This window comes from Lagopus leucura, unplaced genomic scaffold (genome assembly GCF_019238085.1).
Source record: "Lagopus leucura isolate 7727_CA_CO unplaced genomic scaffold, USGS_WTPT01 Super-Scaffold_100002, whole genome shotgun sequence".
In the NCBI taxonomy this organism is placed as follows: Eukaryota; Metazoa; Chordata; class Aves; order Galliformes; family Phasianidae; genus Lagopus; species Lagopus leucura.
The window spans coordinates 79,133,279-79,153,262 of NW_024962263.1; positions in this window are offsets into that span (position 1 = coordinate 79,133,279).

The following is a 19,984-nucleotide window of genomic DNA, read 5'->3' on the forward strand; positions in this document are numbered from 1 at the left end:
GAAAGAAAGAAAGAAAGAAAGAAAGAAAGAAAGAAAGAAAGAAAGAAGAATGGAAGGAAGGGATGAAAGAAGGAGGAAAGGGAAGAGGGAAAGAGAAAAGGAGGAAGGGAGGAAGGGAGGAAGGAAAGGACAAAGGAAAGAAGGGAGGGAGGGATGGTTTTTTTCCTATATGTCACTGATTTACTGTTTAGACTCTCCAAGCAAAAATACAGAGGGAAATAACAACAAAATTTTTCCTCAAGACCTTTGCTTTCATAGTGCATCTCTTCTTCATATTCATATATGCTTCTTCATAGTTGCCTTTTTCAATGAAACAACTTTTTGGACAAAAGGGTAAAAGGGTAAGGTTTTTTACATATGAGTGGTACAGGAGAAGGGCAAGGAACAACTGAGGGATTATTCAAGTTCTTTTTCCACCCATGCACATTGTGATAGCATCAGAAGATCCACCTGAACTTCATCAGCAATAATCTTACAAATATTTCTGCTGGTGCCCAGGCAATACAGTCTGTTGAGAGTAGTTGGGGATTTCAGTAGTGCCAGATGAAGATGATGGGGGCTCACAAGTTTGAATCTTGCCTAAAAGCCTAAAAGAAAGAACTCTTGGAAATCCTAGAAATAACTAAGTCAGAGCAGATATAGTCAGAGAGGAATGCAGTGCACCGCATCAGTTTTCAATTCATATTTTCTACTTGCACATTGGTATTGACTAAGCATCCCAGTTTGGACTGATTCACACTTAACTGAGTACCAGATGCACTTGGGTGTGAATCTTGCATACGTTGGCCTCCCTGTTCCTTTACTGTCATTACATCTTAATGCAGCTTCCTCCTGCCCATACACCCTACTAAAAAAACAAGCCGTGAAGAGACATAGTGTGTCACCACATCACACAGCTGGACCTCAGAGGCAAGTGCTCCTGGACCCCATGGTTAGATGTAGACATGGCGTCTGGCATTGTATGAAAACAGAGCATTAGGAAGTTTACAGCCCAAACAGCTTCTGGTCAAAAAAACAAGCCAGATAACTGGTTGCGGAAACATGTAACTGCAAAAGCCACTTTTTGAAAGCAGAGTTTGATAAAAGATCTGTGAATATTTTCTCTGTTTCCTAATCCTAAATTATTCATTTCCCTTAACATCATCCACAGCATCCGTGTGCCAGCCAAATGCCTTCATAGTCTCTATGCTGTTCACTTATCCTTTCCCTCCTATCACATCATCCACATGGTAGCTGCAGCCATTTTCTAGAAGCATATTTTTAAATATGGTATGAAAATCTAATTGTGTGCAGGATGGCCTTAAAAATAGGCCAGAAAAATGATTTAAATGTCCTTTGTCTGGAATCTTCCCACAAACTGAATTTTCAGCACTCAGAAGATGTAATCTGCAAAGTAGAGTCACACGTGCCAGAAAACATTTTCATCTAAGCATGGGCTGAGCAGAAGTTAAAGGGTGATGGATTCCTTATTTCCTTTTCATTGGGATTTGGGATATGTTACTGACACTTGTGATACAGCTACTGAACTACTTTCCAGGAACATTCAAGTTGTGTTCATCTTCCTTTCTCCATCTAAAACTTCTCTAAACATCCTGTTCTAGTGCCCTAACATCCTCAGAGTGAAGAATTTATTCCTTATATCTACTCTAAATCTGTCCTTTTTGAAAACCTAAAAAATTGTGCCACATCTCTAAAGAAATATCTACAAGATAACCACTGTGAACAAATGACAAAGCAAATCACATCTGAACACTTTGTACCAGTTTTTCTACCACTCTTGTGAAAACTTAATCAAACAACAGGATTCTCAAGCTCCTTGTAGAATCTTCACCTATCATTTTAAGCATGATTTGCCAGACTTTGCAATTTTGAATGTAGAACTATTGTGACATGATTTTTGACACTGATTTACAAGACCAAAATAAATAACATCGAAAAGTGTGTGAATTGAAGCATGCAGGAGTTGATAACAAGACTTTTTCTCGGGCTAGCTGACTGTTGCCTAATCTCACTGGTTGATTTTCAGGCAAGTACTGTTGAAGTTGTTTCTCCACATCTGTAGATTGCAAAATGTATATCTTAGTATTGGCAACTTCATTCTTGCAAAAGGGTGGATAAATAATTATCTTAGGTTCAACTCTTATAGTGGTTCTGCTTACTAATCAAAAGTATCTCTGAAGGCCCAGACATGGGGTCAAGTCACAGCAACTTTACAAATTACTGTGCATCAGGTAAGCTGTCAGAATTTCTAACTGCTTGGGAATTTACTTGTAGCCTCCCCAGCAATGAGGCAATGTGGTGCAGTTCACATTAATGGCAGGAATTAACACAGAAAGAGTCTGGCCTGACCTCTCCATTCTAGGAGGACAGAGGACTCTTAACAGATTCCTTTCAACCCACACCACTCCAATGATTCTATGACATGCAGAAGTCTCTTCTAAACTCTACCATTTTTCAGTTCTGTGATGCTGTCTACTGATGGGGCATCTATAATATTGCTTTCTTAATTTAAAACAAACAAACAACAACAAAAAACATTATAGGTAATATATATACATATAAGTACCCTTGTATCTTACCACCGTGAAACAGTTCACTTGCAGATCCTAATACATTTCACTTTCCCTAAACTATGCTGTGACTCCACAGTCTGGGTGTTAGCCTGTACCACTAATGGGATCCAGATTATTCTCTCTGCTTCATGAAATGTGCTGCTACCCCCGTCAGTCTTACAGTCATATCCTTATAAGTGAATTAATCCATATTTTAATTTGCTTCAGGACTTTCATCTACCAGGCCCCAGGTCTAGCAAATAATTTTAGAGGCAGAATTCAAGAGCTTCATAGTCAACACTCTTCCTGTTTTCTCTCCAACATTTTTTGAGACAATGTCACTTTGGGTGGAAGAATTGTTTCTTGGCTTTGAATGGTCTGATTTTTTTTGTTTGGTTTTGATTTATTTGTTTATTTGATTCCTTGTGGCAAGTCACAGTAAACGAATGAAATGTATGAGCTTAACAAATATTCTGCTAGTGTAATTACATTGTCTGTCTCAAGCGGTCACACATGGTTTTGACACTACCAGCTCCACACTTGCCATGGTCTATATGCAAAAGTCTAAATGTTATGTTACTCCTGTGACAACTAAGAGTCCTTTAATACCTTTCTTAAACCTCAGAAAAAGAGCATAGTTAATCAGGCAGAAAAAGTAAGGAAAAAGGCGTTTCTAATGAATATTCATTTCCAGAATATGCATTTATTTTTCATTATTTGAACAATTTTTATGTCACACTGTAACAGTGGACTTTAAATCTTCCTCATTGATTTATAGTGATTTTCATAACTGCTCTAGCATTTCAAAATTACCTTGGGTATTTATAGAGCTCCAGACATCTTTGGATTAGGCTAAGAGCTCCAGACATCTTTGGATTAGGTTGTAATTCAAGACACAGCCATGAGACACATTACTACAAATGTTTGTTGACACAGTGACATGTCTCTGAGTCAGTCTTCCTTCATTTCTTATTCATCTAGTGGGTGGGACAATAATTATTGCTAGCCTGATTTGTGTCAGCCCTCATAGTAGGGTGTAGAGGGTGTAGCAACAGACGTCTCTTTCTGTTCCTTTGCTCCACTCAAAGAGAGTAGGCAAGCATGCTATTTCTGTTTATTCTTCTATACCTACTCTAATGTTCTGGCAACCTGGGGAAATGAACAGCCTAACCCACCATGACCCAACTCTCTTACTTCTTCAAGTCTTGGTGTCTGTTTATGACTCATAGGCAATCAGAAATGCCCCTCCCTTATCAAACGATAGCCAGGCACTGATTTAGAGTGGTAGACACATATATAAAATACTTCAAATAATCTGACAAGTGCATTACTCTATTGTACGTTTTCTATTAAACATAACATTTCTTCAGTGGGGTGACAAGATTGTATCTCACTTAAATACCGCTGAGACCAATAACTTGCTGTTGCTTTCCTATTTGATCCTGTGACTGCCATTTAATGGCAAGGGCAGGAGCACAACATCATATGAAATGTAATGAATATTTAAACCTCAGTACTGATATGGAGGGAGGGATTCTTGGTGTTCTTGATCAGCAAACTGAGTGTTCCAAGGACTTCACTGAGCTGATTGCCAGACTTTCTTCACAGTGATCAAGCACTGCTTTGCACTCACTGAAAAATATATGCAGATGAGTAGCTTCCCATTGAGGGGAAGAGTAAGAAACTGAAAGCAAGGCTGCCAGAAAAATTACTCTACTGCAAACCCAGAAGGTATGAGAACTGTTGAGTCCCTTAGGAGTATCCTCAAGGACACCACCATGTCCCAGCATTGCCATGTTCATTTTATCTAATGCATGCATGTTACTTACACATCACAAAGATCAGAGACAGAAAAGTGAAACAGGAATAAGAAGGAACAGTGATGCCAAAGAAGTACCCTTGGATATGTCATCTCACTGCACACAGTTTGCACCTACTTTACTGCTTTCAAAAGCAGAGAACTGTATATATCTTGGCATTTGTAAGGTAAATTTGAAGATTTGCAAAGAAATCCAGGCTATCAATACGAATAATATTCCCAGTTACTGAGCTTCCTAGAAACATTTGGCATCTGTAGGTATTAAAAATCTTGGAGGCAGGACAGAAAATATCAGCCATGAGCAAAAATACAATACATATTTCAGTGTGTGTTCAGCAGGTAAATAAAACATTGCCATAAGGCTTGCAAGATATTTGTAGGAAGGTCAGAAAAGTTCAGGGGAAGATTTTGTTTCATGATGAAGTGCTCCCTGAAGATCTGGTATGTTTTTTCCTTTGTTCTGAAACTGGTTCCAGGTGCAGGTATTTCATGTATTTTTCTTGCTTTCTTTATTATTTTCCTCATTTGGATATTCTGATCAAAACCAATAGAGCTCTTCCAGAGTATGTAGAATAAGAAGTTTGACACTTTTAAATAGACCGTGGGGAGAGTAAGCTGCTCCTTTCTCTAGCTATGATGTTGTTCAGTGATATTTGTAACCAGTTCCCTCAAAAGTCACCTGCCCCCTTAACAGAAATATTTACCACATAGAAAAAGCTGATACAGTAATATGATCTAAAATCTCAACACTCAGCCATTCATACTGATTTTCCCTATGAAAGTGTAACCAAAGTGAGAATTAATACACATGCAGAGTGTTAACATATGCATTAGTCAGTTACATAATGGGCCTGACCCTGTGCGTGAAGATAAAAACAAAGGCCCAGCTCTTCAAACAAGCATGGAAGAGTTCATCAGATACATGCATGTGGTTATGTTGATCCCAGTGGTAATTACACTTCTGTATAGAGTTTAGAAATGGGAATTATCTTGCTGAGTTTTGGATGTCTATTTATGAACTAGTTGTCAAGTCTCCCTTTCTAGACAATATAGATCTACGCAAAATCATCAATCACATTCAAAAGACAATGGTAATTTTAGGATCAGTTCTATCTACCCAGCATAAATTATGCTGACTGTACTGATTAACTCCATTGGTTGCAAAGGGAATAGCTATCTTCACTAAAGATCCATAGTTCAGATGAATTCCCCCTCATTTTCTCTTCATGCAACAATGCTTTCTCTGCAGGAACTGGCCAGTGTCTGGAACACTCATCTCTTTTCCTGAGCTAGAAAGCATGGTTTACATTTATGACAAAGAAAAGCATTTATATAAATTATTGCTCAAGATATAATCTTGGAAATATTTGCATATGAGTGCTATATATTGTACGGGCAAAACTACAAAGCTGCGGAAGGGTAGAGCTCAGCTGGCAGAGTACTGTTTCTGCTTGGCTGAACAGACTGGTAATATCAAAGCTTGAAGTCAATGAAGTGGAGTTTTGCTGAGATATTTTAAAACCAGATAAGCCAGATACCAGCAGGAAAGAACTGCTGAGTATAAAATGGAGAGTAGTCAGCTGAACCCAAGTGTCAAACAAACTTCTAATACTTTTTGTAGTGCACCTTCATGTTTGTGCTCAATGAGATTGAATAGTATCCAAATGCCACTCAATCTGAAAATGTGAAAATATAAATGTCAGTCACCTCATTGAGTAGATCTTGTATCAGCAGAAATCATTTCTTTTCCTACTCTAGGACCAGGAGGAAGTAGATAGTGAAGTAAAGAGATATCTGACATTTAAGGATGAGAGCCACATAGTTTTCTCTCTTCTAAAGTTGATAACCTCTCCCCTCTTTATTGCCCTTGGGTGCATTTCCCTAGCCTCATCCACAAATGGGTTGCAGAAGGAACCACAGACAGTGAAAGACTTCCACTGACAGAGACACAAAGAAAAAAAGAGATGCAATTGGGCGTTGTGCACAACCACCATCCTGCCCTCCATCCTGGGAACACCCCACCATCCCACAGGGATGCTAGAGGAAATAAAGTCATGGCCTGCCAGCCCACAGGCATGGTAGGAAGTGATTATAACCACAGAAAACTCTCCAGATAACCTCAGAGAGGGGGGTAAGCTATGCTGATGGCACTCCTACATCCAAGCTTTTTGCCTATCTCCCAAAACATTTCTGTTGCTTTATTTTTTACAAAACAGAAGGAAAAAAGCTTTAAGGCATCAGAAATGGTGGTTGTATAATTGTAAGTAGATTTAAAGTACATCTCCATGTGATACACAGTTCAGATAAGCAAAGGTTTCAGCCCCGCTTCATGGATATTAGAAATGGCTTAAGACCATTCTTGTTCAGAATATATTGAACGTGGAAGTTAAATACTTTCCTGTAAAGAGAAGGTAAGATGTATCAATGGTTACGCATGTTAAAATGCTACCACATCTTCTTTTAATTAAGTATTACTAAGCTGCCCTGATACGGTCATTTTTGTGTCCTGTGAGTCAGCTGCACCATAAAGATCTTTCAGATTTCTACTTGATTTGAAATGTCTATGGGTTAATAGACTGGAATAAGACAGGAAATGTCGTGAGCTTTCTGACAAATCTCACACCTTTGTGTCCAGAAAACATCATTTTGTTGAATCTGCCTCCAAATTCCTGGCACTTCTGAGAATAATTTCAGCCTAAATAGAAGAAGACAGGATCATAGATCTCTAAAGAAAGCACTCTGTCTCTCTTTTGCAAGTTTTCTAGGATGAATTAACAGAACCAGTTGAGCAAACTTTGTCATTTGTTACAGTTGCAGACTGGCAATCAGTTGATCCTTTAACTTTCTAAATGAACAACAATTTTGTAGGTGACAAAAGGTAGAGATTTCCCTAAAATAGGTAGAGAGAGAGACAATTCCATGGGAACTGCTATTATTCTGATGGAAACAACACTGCAGTACTAAGTTACAGGAGGAAATAGAAATTTAAAAGTAGTATAATAGAAGAAACATCTGTGCAACCTAACTCTGTTATTCAATATAAAAATCCTGTTCAATAACTCCCCTAACGTATTACCTCTTATCTGCTTGAGGGTGGTCCAACAGCACTTTGAATGATATTACAAATGAAGATGGATTGGTTCAACACATCCTGTAGGACCCTTCCTCATCTCCTGGCCATTACCTACTATCATTTGGGGACTGGCTAGAAAACACATGATTCTGAGCTCAGTGAGTAATGGATTTTTCAGATAGGAATAAAATTTGGTTTGCGTCAAACCAAAACTTATTTTCTTCAAGTTTTATAGTGAAATGAACTAAGTGAAAAGATGTATTTTGACTCAAGTGTAGATGTTTCCTGTAAAATGTGATTAAATAATTTTTTCTCATTGTCAAACCATTAAATCCTTTTGTCTATCTATTTATTCACTTATTTCTTTTGACTGAATTCATTTCTAAGCCAAGTGATTTTGGTGGGATGAAATGTCAAATCATTTTGTTGTCAGGAAGTGTTAAATCAAAAATCAACACTTCCAGCAACAACAAAAAAAAGAGTTTGATGTTATTTAATTCTTTCCTTTCATATCTGCCATTTTGTTTTAAGTTAGATACATATGACATCCTGAGTATGAATTTTCAGGAAAAGAGTACCTTCTTAAGACAACATGCTGCAAGCAATTTACTGCTAGTGAGCTACTGTTCAGCTGTAGCAATTGGAAGTAATTCCATGCATGAGGAAGAGGCTTGATTCTGCGCTGAGGTCAGAGCTCCCCAGTGTGACTTAATATTCCTTACCAAAGTCTCCTTACAGAAGAATCAGGTCCTGTGTCATGTTTGTGACATCTGTGTCTGGACAGCTTTTTGACATTCCTATTGCTGCCTGCGTGCTCTGTTCAGTGGAGGATGATAAGAACTCCCTTAGTGTGAGCTGGCTGCTCAGTGGTACCCCAAGGGTAGCTGCTGCTGAGAAAGAGCTGGAGACAAAGCAGGGCATCCTCCAGGATGGAGTGAAAAAATTAATGAAGGGACAGGCAGAGTCAACATAGCATCCAATCACAAGGATGGGGAAAAGCACCCCTATCAAATGACTGGAGAATCACTATGTGAATCACCTACTTACTTGAAACAGGAATATTCTCATTTAACTTAAAATAACATATTTGACAGCACCAACGGCGGCAACTTTCTGCATGTGTTCCAGCATGAGATTTATTTCCTGACGTTTTCTAATCTTTGATCAACACTGTATCTGAAAGAAAATATGACCAGAGTACCATATAACAGAAATATTGTCAGAAACTTTTATCATCTAATCAGCAAGTAGCTTTTAACTTTTCCTGGATGTTGATTTCTGGTTTTATTTGCTTTCTGCTTTTGTTACAGCTATAATGAGGGTCTATGATGGATTTTTAGGACTCGGTAGATACTCAGATGAGAGATGCAGTCAATAGTAGTCAGACTGTGGTGAATATTCATAGTAAGAGAGGGCAGCCCTTCAATGATATGACAGGAAAGACTGCAAAAATATGTGTTTGGGTTTTTTTTAAGAACAAGTCCATGCTTCCTTTGAAAGAGAAAGGAGAAAGCTGCTTGTTTCCTTATTAATCAGGTGTGGTAACTGGAAAACTTCTGTCTTTACTACTGCTTTCTTTGAATCACACTTTAGGAGTTGCAGAGAAGAAGCAAAATTAAATGGAGGAATAATATTAGGAACTGCAGGAGAAGAAATACCCCAATTTTGAGTTGCAGAGGTTGCTGTTCAGTTTTGTTCACCTGTTTGAACAAATCACAGACGTGCAACATATACTGCAGGTGAAGATGTTACAGGAAAGTGTATGATGAGGTCTCTGAGTGCAGAAAACATTTCACCCTCGGTGTCTGCACTCAGAGTCAACCAGCCCCAGTGAGATCCCTGCTGGCTGCCTCTCCTGCCCTGATACCACCAGCATGGTGGGATTATAGGGATTGAACAAACAGAGGCTTGGAACTTGTGTGTTGTTGCTGCAAGTGAGGAAAGAGGGCTGTGAGCTGATCAGTTCATGGTTCCTGTCCATACAGTTTCCCACTCACTTTTTTGTTCAGCAGATTCTGTCCTAAGCAAGGTCTGAAGGATCACACCAACTAATTCAAGGTGTAGCTGGTTTTGTATCTCCTTACTTGAATGTTTTCATTTGAGTGTTTTCACCAGTCAGTGTACAATCTGATGAAAATTCACAGATCCTCAGATGGAAGGGATGATGCATTTTGTCAACTGCTTCTGCCTCTGGGAGTGTCTGTCTTACAGATGGGTGATAGCTAATGGCTTGTGCTCCAGAGGTCCAGTCTAATGTTCTCTTCTGGCTTTCAAAACTGGGAATCTGTGAACATCCACTTATGACTCCTCATCCTTTGCAATGCCCATCGGTGCATCACTCTGGGTAATAGCCGCTTCAAAGTCCACAGAACCAGTATCTCTTACTGGTATGACCAAGGTGGACTGACATAGGATGGGGGTAACCAAGAAGATAAACTCTGCTGGATGAACCACTGCAGCAGGAGCCAGTGTGTGGCACATAGTGAAACTGCTGAAGATGGAGCACAGCCTCCAGGTGAAGTCAGAGAAATATCTCCTTAGACCTTTTAGGATTTATTTTGTTTTGTTTTTGTTTTTTTTTTTTTCCTACCAACTGAATGCACGATGCTTTGGGTTGTAGCTATATGTTTTGCCAAGAGCCATCAATTTTTTTCTTTTTTTTTCCTTTTTTTTTTTTTTCTCAGTACAGTAATTCACTTCCTTTATGAGTAAACATTCCTGCCTGCATATCTTTTCCAGAGTTAAACTCAGTCACCCCTCATGCTGGCACAGTATTTGGTAGTCAAAGCCCTGTTTGGAGCTCAGCCTGAGATACGTGAGAGAACTGGGGGTTGCTGTAGACATGCTCACACAGCCCATTTCCAATGTCTTAATGCAGCCATAAGAGAGGATTCATCTTGTTCAGTTCATGTGGCAGCACAACATTTAGTCTTTTACTTTTGGTGTCATAGGGATTTTTTTTGATTTATTTTTTGGATTGCTGCATGTAGATCGTCACATTTTAACTGATTCACCTGATTTAGAAATCTCCTCTTCCTGGAGTGAATGCATTTCAAAAATGCTTTTATTCCTAGGTGATTACTGAGCCTATCACAGAATTGATCGTGATCAATAATGGATGAAGGGCAATTATTACTTCCACTTATGGTAGAACAGAAAAAAAGGGAAACAAAAAGACACAACAAAAATAAGGAGAATGATCTCTCCTCTCTGAGGAGAAATGTCATTCTTAGTTGTCTATTTTTAATGCAGCCAACATTTTCCCTTGCAACTCACTATCTTAATTTTTACATGAAACTATATGGCAAGCAAACATATACTTAGTCACTCAAGAATGCTACTACTCTCTTGCCACACTTAACTTTTTGCACTGAAATTTATCCTTCTAGCATGAATTTATACAAAGAAGCAGAGAATATATAAAAGGTGAGTTATTCTAGCACACTCAAGAGTATACACCAAAACTGTTTCATGTCAGTGGGAAATTTCCCTGTAGTATCTGCTTATTGCAGAGATTTTGAAGCGCCCAGGCCTTGGGGAGCTGCTGCTGTTCCTCCAGGCTGCCAGCAGAGAGAGCAAAAGATGTCCAGACAAAACCACTCACTCTCTCTGAGTCCTTGACAGACAGCCGAAGGAGGAAAAAGTGTTTCCTTGTACCCTGCAGGGAACACAAGATTTTGTCTTGTGTTGTAGAAAGTGGCTATAGCACAGCTATTTAACTGCAAACAGTACGGTTCATTCAACCCTTTCAGAAAGGTACTGCAAGGGGGATTGTGACACCGTGGAAGCCACCTCTGCAGTTTACCCACATGAAGCTCCTGCTACTTCTTGGATTACATCAATTTTTCAGCGTGACCTCTGTCCATAAAGTGCTTATATGATCCCACCGTCAGAAGATGTGAGTAACCTTTAATTCAATAATGTGTTCACCTGTCCAGGAACAAGCAAGACAGAACCACAGGTATCCTCATTCAGCAGCTGAGGAATCATAGAACAGTTAAGATTGGAAAAGACCAGTAAGATCACCTTGTCCAACCTTCAAACCAACCTCACCATGTCCACTAACCCCTGTTCCTCTGTGCTACATATATGTGTTTCCTGAACATCTCCAGAGACAGTGACTCTACCACCTCTATGGGCAGCCTTTTCCAATACATCATCAGTCTTCCTAACATCCAACCTTGAACCTCCCCTAGTGCAACGTAAGGCCTTTTGTCCTATTGCTGTTAACTGGAAGAGGAGGCCAAACTTCACATTCACATAACCCCTTTTCATGGGGTTGTAGAGAGCGATAAGATCTCCACCCTGATCCTTCTCTTCTCCAGAATGAGCAATCACAGTTCCCTCAGCTGCTCCTCACAAGAAGTAAAGGCCTGAGAACTAGGCTCTCTGGAGGCATTAGAGGAGGGCCTTGGATGTCTCCATTTTCTAGGTAGGAGCCTTATCTATCAGCTCAATCTTACAAGTGCATAAAATCACAACATCTGGGAGACTATGGCTGTTTGTTGGGTCTGGCATGATGGGAAAAGGGGATTTGCACTTCTTACTCAAATAGTGGTGGCCAAAAAGCAGGGTGCTGCTCACACCTGTGTGCTCAGAAATACTTCCACTGACTCACTGTGAAACATTTTGGCATTTCATGTCAGCAAAAGCCAGGAGGAAAAGGATTCAGTCTGACAGCTGGAAGCAGAGGTGAAACAGCAGTCAAGATGCTTCAGATCTCCATGGGTCCCAGCCAAAAGGTGACAAGTAACCCGTACAGAGGGAGAAAACAAGGTGAGAGGAGCTAGTGAAAGAGGTTTTATCCTCCCTTTTCCTGTTTTATAACATTGGTAAGGTATAATATTGGGGAAGTCTGGTATAGATTAGTGTTTATGAACCAGACAGTGGTGAACTTTAGAAAAAGGATTTAGCCAGGGCCATACAATGTGCCTGACTAGTGTAAAGTCTACTCACACAAATAAAGGAAACAAGGCAAGGCTTCTGCAGAGCTTTACAGGGGGTGCAACCAGAACCTGCTTTCCATGGGTTCTGGACAGATTCATCCCAGCAGACAGATACAGAGGGCTACTGAGCTTGCTGTACTAAGCTTCAATGATGAGCAATTCATGGTCTCCCACCAAAGGATTTCTGATAAGCTGACCCATGGGAGAAGCACAGAGAGAGGCTGTAAGAACACACATCCACTGTGTGCCCCAGGAGTCATAAGACAAGATTGTTCTAAAGGGGTTCATTATATGATTTATTTTTCAGTACTTCTGATACTCTAAATATTTTGAGATACAATACCTTGTTAAAATGGATGTGAACAGGGGAAAAAAAAAAACTTCATAAAAAATTAAGGAAATAATATGCAGAAATGCAGAAGGCTGTGGAGATGGGAGAGCCTGCAATTTCCTTTTACATATTTTCAAGCTATTTCCTCAGTTATACTGTAAGCAATAGATAGCAGTCAGTAGGACAGAGCTCTATTGGAAGCCTAAGCTTCATTTGAAGCCTAAAGCAGTTAGTTCTTCATTTGCAAAGGAACAGAGAACCTAGGGGATCACTTCCATCTTTGTCTTTGTCCTGCAACCCAGGAACAGTTAAATTGTTGGCACAGGATGAAGTGCATGGGAAGAAAAGAAGATAAAGGGGATTACCTTTCCCTATAAAGTTTCCCTGAGCTTCTATACTCATTTTCAGTGCCTAATGGGCACCCTCATTTGTTTCCCATTAGCTGTAGAAAAGGGGGAAAGAAATACTGTCTTCACCCGGACCATGAGAGGAAACAATCCTCCAGGTCTCAAAGAAGTTTCCAAATGTGTTCCCTTTCTTGAAGTAAACAAAATGTGAAGAAAAAACATGCTATTTTTTTCCCCATGACTCTCTATCAATTGTAATGATTACACCAGGGCTGAATTTCACTCAAGATTATTTTTTAGCATTTTTCCATAAATTTGAAATTGTTAAAGCTAATTCTCACAGAGGCAGAAGCCTGACCAAACACACAAAAAAAATGGTATTTGAAGACAGTATTAAGTCCACACAGGCCTGTGTTGTTCAGAGCCTAGAGATTTCTCCTGAACTAATATTTGATGTAGGTCTGTTGAGTAAACTACTCAGCTTTCATTAACATCATCGATGAAGAAAAACCACAGGCAAAGAATTACAAAATCTATTAACAACAGGTATTATTACACTTCAGAGGGAACATTTATGAGCATAAGGAAATAATGCACTCTTTGTTTATTGTTATTTGTAGTGCCTTCTTGGTGCATAAAGCAGATCTGCTCTGCTAACCCTCACTGAGACATAAAAAGGAGCAGGAATGTGCTATTATATATATTGTTTTCTTTTAATTAATTTTAGTCACAACAGTTTTTACTCTCTGAAGGGCACTTATCTTGTGATGTTTCAATCTCTCTTTTTTTTTTTGCCCCCCCATTATATAATATTACATGCTAACCCTGAGACATAATGGACATAAGACTACTTAAGAGCTGCTTCAGTCTTGAACTTGAAATTGAAAAAAGCTTCTTGATAGATGATCTTGAGAATTAACTGAGTTACTAAGCATGGAAACAGATCTTGCTACCTGTCACTAAGGATACCTTTTGCAATTAGAAGGGAAGACAGAAATTTGAATTACTATTTTCCTTAGCTACGAAGAAGCAGCTAATTGATATTAAGTAATATTTTTTAGCATTCCGCTTAATTGTCACTGAAGTTATTAGTAGTCTGGACCTGTTTAACCTCAAAAATGTTCCATATTGCACATAAAATAGTATTGCCAGTGAGTTGAGCAGCTGAGTGAAATAATAGAACGAAGTAGCACACTGTTCACTATAATTAAATAATGAACAGTGTCAGTAAATAAAAAGCCAAGTAATACAATTAGCTTAGTGCCTCCTTCATATTTCTGAATATCTGGAAGGATTCAAAATGCCAGAACACCATGATTACCTAAATCTGAGCTAGGTTTCCAAGAATACGTGGATTTTCACACATAGCCACACAGATAGTTTGGAGTGCTGGATTTCTATGGGCAGCTTATACTAGCTCTCTTAATGCCAGAAAACATGGTCTGGAAAACTTGCAACATCATCACGATAAAGTAGTATGTCTCCATAACATTTTCAAACCTTATGGCATTCTGCCTGATGGAAGCAGCCAGTAGGTTGTAGCATGGAATAGTATTACAACATTTAATCCGCTGGGTTTTATTAAATACAAAGCTCTTAGATATTTAAGCTTGCTTCAGATCTGTGTGTTGATGCAAATGATGAATGCTGGACAAATGACAAATCGTCAGAGCTGTTTATCTGGAATATCAAACACTGTGATGCAATTTAGAAAATACCACAACTTACTACTTACAGATAAAGAATTACAAGAAGTCCTCACTTACACATTTTGAGGTATTTTTTTCCTCTAGTTGCTTTTCTTAACAGATTTCATTCAGGAAGCACACTGATATCAGAGGAGACATCTGACTCTAAGCAGCTTTTAGAGACAAAGCAATCAAGACTTCTGCATCCAGGTATGGTCTTAAAAATTATTCTTGAATGAAAATGCTTTGGCTCCTGCAGGGCTGGAGGAATTATTGGAGAACAAAATAAAGTTCTGTGCAAGAACGAGTTGCAGGATCTGTCAGTCCTTGAGGACATTTTGACTATGTCCACACAGCAGAGCAATGTCTGATCTTCACAGAGTCACAGTGGAAGGAAATGAGCTTGTGGATCTCAAATTCCCCTATAACAACAAAGGGATGAGCACCTCCACATCCATTTTGACATGTTCTCATTGGATGAATTTACATGTTTGTAAATGGGGGAATCAACTCTTTGAAAGGATTGACAACTGCAGAACAAGGGGAAATGGTTTTAAGTTGCGGGAGGGGAGATTTAGTTTGGATGTCAGGGGAAATTCTTCACAGAGAGAGTGGTGAGTTGCTGGAACAGGCTGCTCAGAGAGGTTGTGGATGCCCCGTCCCGAGAGGTGTTCAAATCCAGATTGCCAGGGATGGGGCCCTGGGCAGCCTGGTCTGAATGTGGAGGTTGGTGGCCCTACATGCAGGGGGTTGGAGATTCATGATCCTTGAGGTCCCTTTCAACCCTGGCCATTCTGTGATTCTGTGTGGTTCTGTGATGAACTGACCTATTGTCTTTTTTTAATCAGGGCTTTAACAGTGACAGAATGAATGAGGAGTCTGAGCTGAAACAAAAAAAATAGGTTTTGTGTTGTGCCTGAGTACCCTTGAAATAAAGAACCAAAAAATATTTAATGTTATAGTGACTTACAATATTACATTTGTGAACATACACAAAAAGAGACATACATATAAAAATGTGGTAATAGGTTGTTTATGTAAGACTGGGTAAGTATAAAACAAAGATAAAACTATATTCTTGCAGTCATAATTTCTTTTCCTTAAAAAAGAAGGAGATACACATTCAGAGATCATTACAGTATTAATAAAGTTTTTCTTGAGCCCATTCACGCTCTCTTCTCTTCTTTCCAACAACATTCTAGGGCATCTGTTGAGAGGTCCCATATTCATTGTTTGGATCCTGCATCAGGCCTCTTTTTTTCTGCTCATTCATGATCACTCTAGACCATCAGGCTAGCAATGGGTTTACAATTCCATTACATTTTCTGGGGCTGCAACCAGCCAAATCAATATAGAAATTGTAGTAAACATTTGGAATAAAACAAGTAATGTCAATTTCACCCAATATGACTGATCAAAGGCACATTATGGAAAATTGTTTCCTATAATTCTGTGGCATATTTGTTTCAGTTTTTAAATAATGCAGTTTCCTAGGATCATTTTCTTAATTTTTTTTTTAGAATAAATTCATATTATTTCCTTTTGTATCATACAAAATGATTTATTGTCTATCTTGTTATATACACTCAGGACAGGTATGGAATAAATGACATTATTTTTCTGACAGTTATTTTCAGGACATTCTTATGGACTGACTATATCAATTGTTTCACTTCAGCGTGATTGCATTTTCCTAGGTCAAGACCATATCAATAAATCATGGAGGAAGGTTTCTCCCTGTTTCACTCTTAGCATCTTTAACTAAGAAATAGTAAATAACACCTTGAGTCCTCTAAATGCCTTATAAAGCAGTGCTGGAAGGACTGGAGTCTAGTACCAAACTGTTTTTTTTTACTGTGGCAATCAAGGATTCTAATGATCTTCCTAATTTTGCAATCTTTCCATAACAGGGAGTTTTCAGGTTCAGGGTTATCCCTTCTTGTGATTTGGAATGGTCTGCAAGGGGCACAGAGGCACTCTAGGACACTTCAGTCTGGTGCTGAAATGTCAGTGGCTAACTGTACGTAGCAGACATCCTTCAGATACTGACAGTTCCATAACTGCTCACCCACAGTAGCAGTGTTTGGATAGAATCAAGCAGTAGTGGGTATCCAGATACCTGATCTATGAGGTCCTATCAGTGCTGAAGGAATGCAAGAGCAATTCTTTCCTCAAATTAAGGGCATAACTCTTCTCTAGATCTAAAAGAAAATGTATATCTAGGAAAGAGATATACAGTGGTTGGAAAGGGAAGCATTTTTCCCTTCTCCTTGTAAAGAGAGACTTGAAATCTCTCTGAGGGAAGAAATTGTCTCATGCCCTCAGTTGTTTCTCCATCTGAGGTGACACCAGCAGCTCAGCCAAGTACCTCCACACACATCAAACTTTGTATTTCTTCATAGAATCATAGAATGGCCAGGGTTGAAAAGGACCTCAAAGATTATCTAGTTTCAACCTCCCTGCCATGGGCAGGGTCACCAACCACTAGACCAGGTTGCCCAGAGCCACGTCCAGCCTGGCCTTGAATGCCTCCAGGCATGGAATCTCTTGTCCTCATCATTCTCCTATGAAGTCTCTCTGTTCCAGTTTGTCCATCTGCACCTGTATATTGCTTTCATCACAGGACAAAATGATTCCTGACAGACCAAAGGCAGTTTAGAAAAAGAGACAACTGGGGCTCTAAAGTGAATTGATTTTTGAACAGCTAGGAGTGATGTATTTGCAGGCTACGTAAAAGACAAAAAGGCTGGACTATGACAATAGCTAACGGATATTTGGAGAATGTAAGCAGAAAGTGGGAAAATTATTGCTTGGATATAGAGACTTGGACCTGAATGTGAAATAAAAATGTATTACTTAGCGCCAGGAAAATCCCCATCTGAATGGAGCAGACTCCCAGGGGACATGGTGAAAACACCACTTGTGGAGGGGAAATGTTTAAAACAAAACAAGACTGCTTCCTGATTCTGTACACAAGGGATCAATTTTTCACTGAGAGGGACATTTGTGACATGACCTTATAGAATTTTTCCACCTCTAGCTTTCCAGGATTATAATCAAAGAGTTATATCACGAACTACTGAAAATATGATTCAGGACAATGATGTTATGCCAATTTCTATAATTCTAAGATCTGGCCTTGCCTCAATCTTTATAAATAATAAAACCAGAAAACCCACTTCCTGCTTCAGTAAACCTGTATGTGATAAGTGTTGCATGCAAGGAAGTATCAGATATGCTGAACCTGTACTGCAAAAACATCTTTCTGTTTGGAGGTACCACAGCAGTGCCAAAAAAATCAAGCCTAATCAGACTAGTCGGCGTTTAAAGATTTATAGCTAATTTTTAGTCAAAAACTGTGGTAATTAGTACCACACTGGGGCCTGGATACAATCCAGTTCTTTAAGGCATTACTAGTAAAGTGCCACATGGATGGTTTTGCTGGGGTCAAATTTCGGACATTGTTGACTTTCAGAGAGAATGTCATATTTTCTGCCCATTATGGAGACTGTTTTACTCTCAATGAAGCGGAGGCTGAGAGAAAAATAACCAACAGCAAAGGGGTTGACACCAGGGCAGTAAGCTATGCAGTAATAACAGCCAAATCTCCACTACAGCAACCATCATGGCTGACTGAAGCTGCACAAATGTCATTCACAAATGACATCAAATTAATCGTTAAGCAGGCAAGTGAAGGACTGACATGATTTATGCCTTATTTGTAATTAAATTAATTTGTTGTCAGCTTCCAAGCACCAAGCATGATCTTAAAGGAGGTTGACCTGGCCCCAAATGAGACTGCTGATAAAGCTGAAGACAGGGCATACAACACATGATCTTCCCTGAAAGGAGCTAAAAGTCACAAAACATTAAAGAAAAGCACAATATAGCTGTGCACTGCAATCCAGCAAGACAAATGTTCATTGAAAGGATGCTTTCCAGGTTTCTGCCAGAACCCACTCTCTTTCCTCTGAAGATATCCCTCACAGGTGGCTGAAGAGTACTTTTCAGCCCATGGTAGGCCATATATATAGATATATATATATGATATAGATTCCACACATGGTGTAGTGACTGGGTTGGTCTTTGTGTACGAAATGCACACACAGGTTATGTAGAAAATGAGATACATGATTACAGTGCCTACAGCAAGAAAGAGGAGTCTATGTACTTAATACAGACTGAAGCCTGTATTTGTGCTGGGATATCATGCCGAAGCACAGAAATAATTGTTCGGTGTCATAGCAATTTCTGAGTTTGGATTCTTGGCTCTGTAGTTCCTGTACAAGATGTGAAACTGGAAGCTTTGTTGTTGTGTAGTGATGTGAAATACCATCTCAATACTTATACATGGCTAATCCAGGAGAGAAAATACCATGAGTCAGGCAATCAGCCACAAGTTTCCTGAAGACCTTGATGTGAGACAGTGTGCCAGCTCTATCTGTTCATAGTTTAACCTAGGACAACTCCCATGCTTCAGCTCCAAGGCTACTTTTCCACTGGCTTTAGTTCTTTCAGCAGTGTGCATTTTTCATGCATGCAATCATGTACATGAAAAGACTTCTAAGATATACAAGGGTCTCTGCTATTCTGCTTGTACTACACTCTCTTCCTATGTTGCATGATACTTTGAAAGTTGCCCTCCCTTCAAAATACCTGTACTTTTCTTATACGTGCAAAATTCATTACATTCATTTTCTTTAATAATGTAACATACCTATACGGAAACTTACTTGTGCAAAGGTGTATAAGTTCATTTGCCAGATAAGACACTTGAAATTCATTGAAAAAATAGGATTTGCTGCTATTCAGGGAAAATATTTTCAGTTTCAGTTTTAAAAAGTGCAAGTGACAAGAAAAGAATGTAATTACTGAAAACTTCTTTCTGTAAGACATGTTCTGAATAGCTTGTGCCACATATCTAGGATGTAAGCCCTCTGGGCATGTATGGATTCGCTGAGGACTGAATGTTGTGAGCCTCCCAGAGAGCAGCACAAAAGCAGTTCCGGTGATTTGAAACAATTCCTATTTAACTTGGCCATTAGAGGGTAGACACTATGATCTCATAAAAATGACAGCTTTTACATGACTCTGCTGCCTTTCTGTGGTTTCCTGGCAGCTCTGAGTGGCTGCGATCTGCAAGCAGAGGAAGGCTCCCACAGAATCCAGAGCAGTCTTCCAGGAAAGGGAGAAAATCTCTTCTTGATTCATCAGTTTTTTACGCCTTC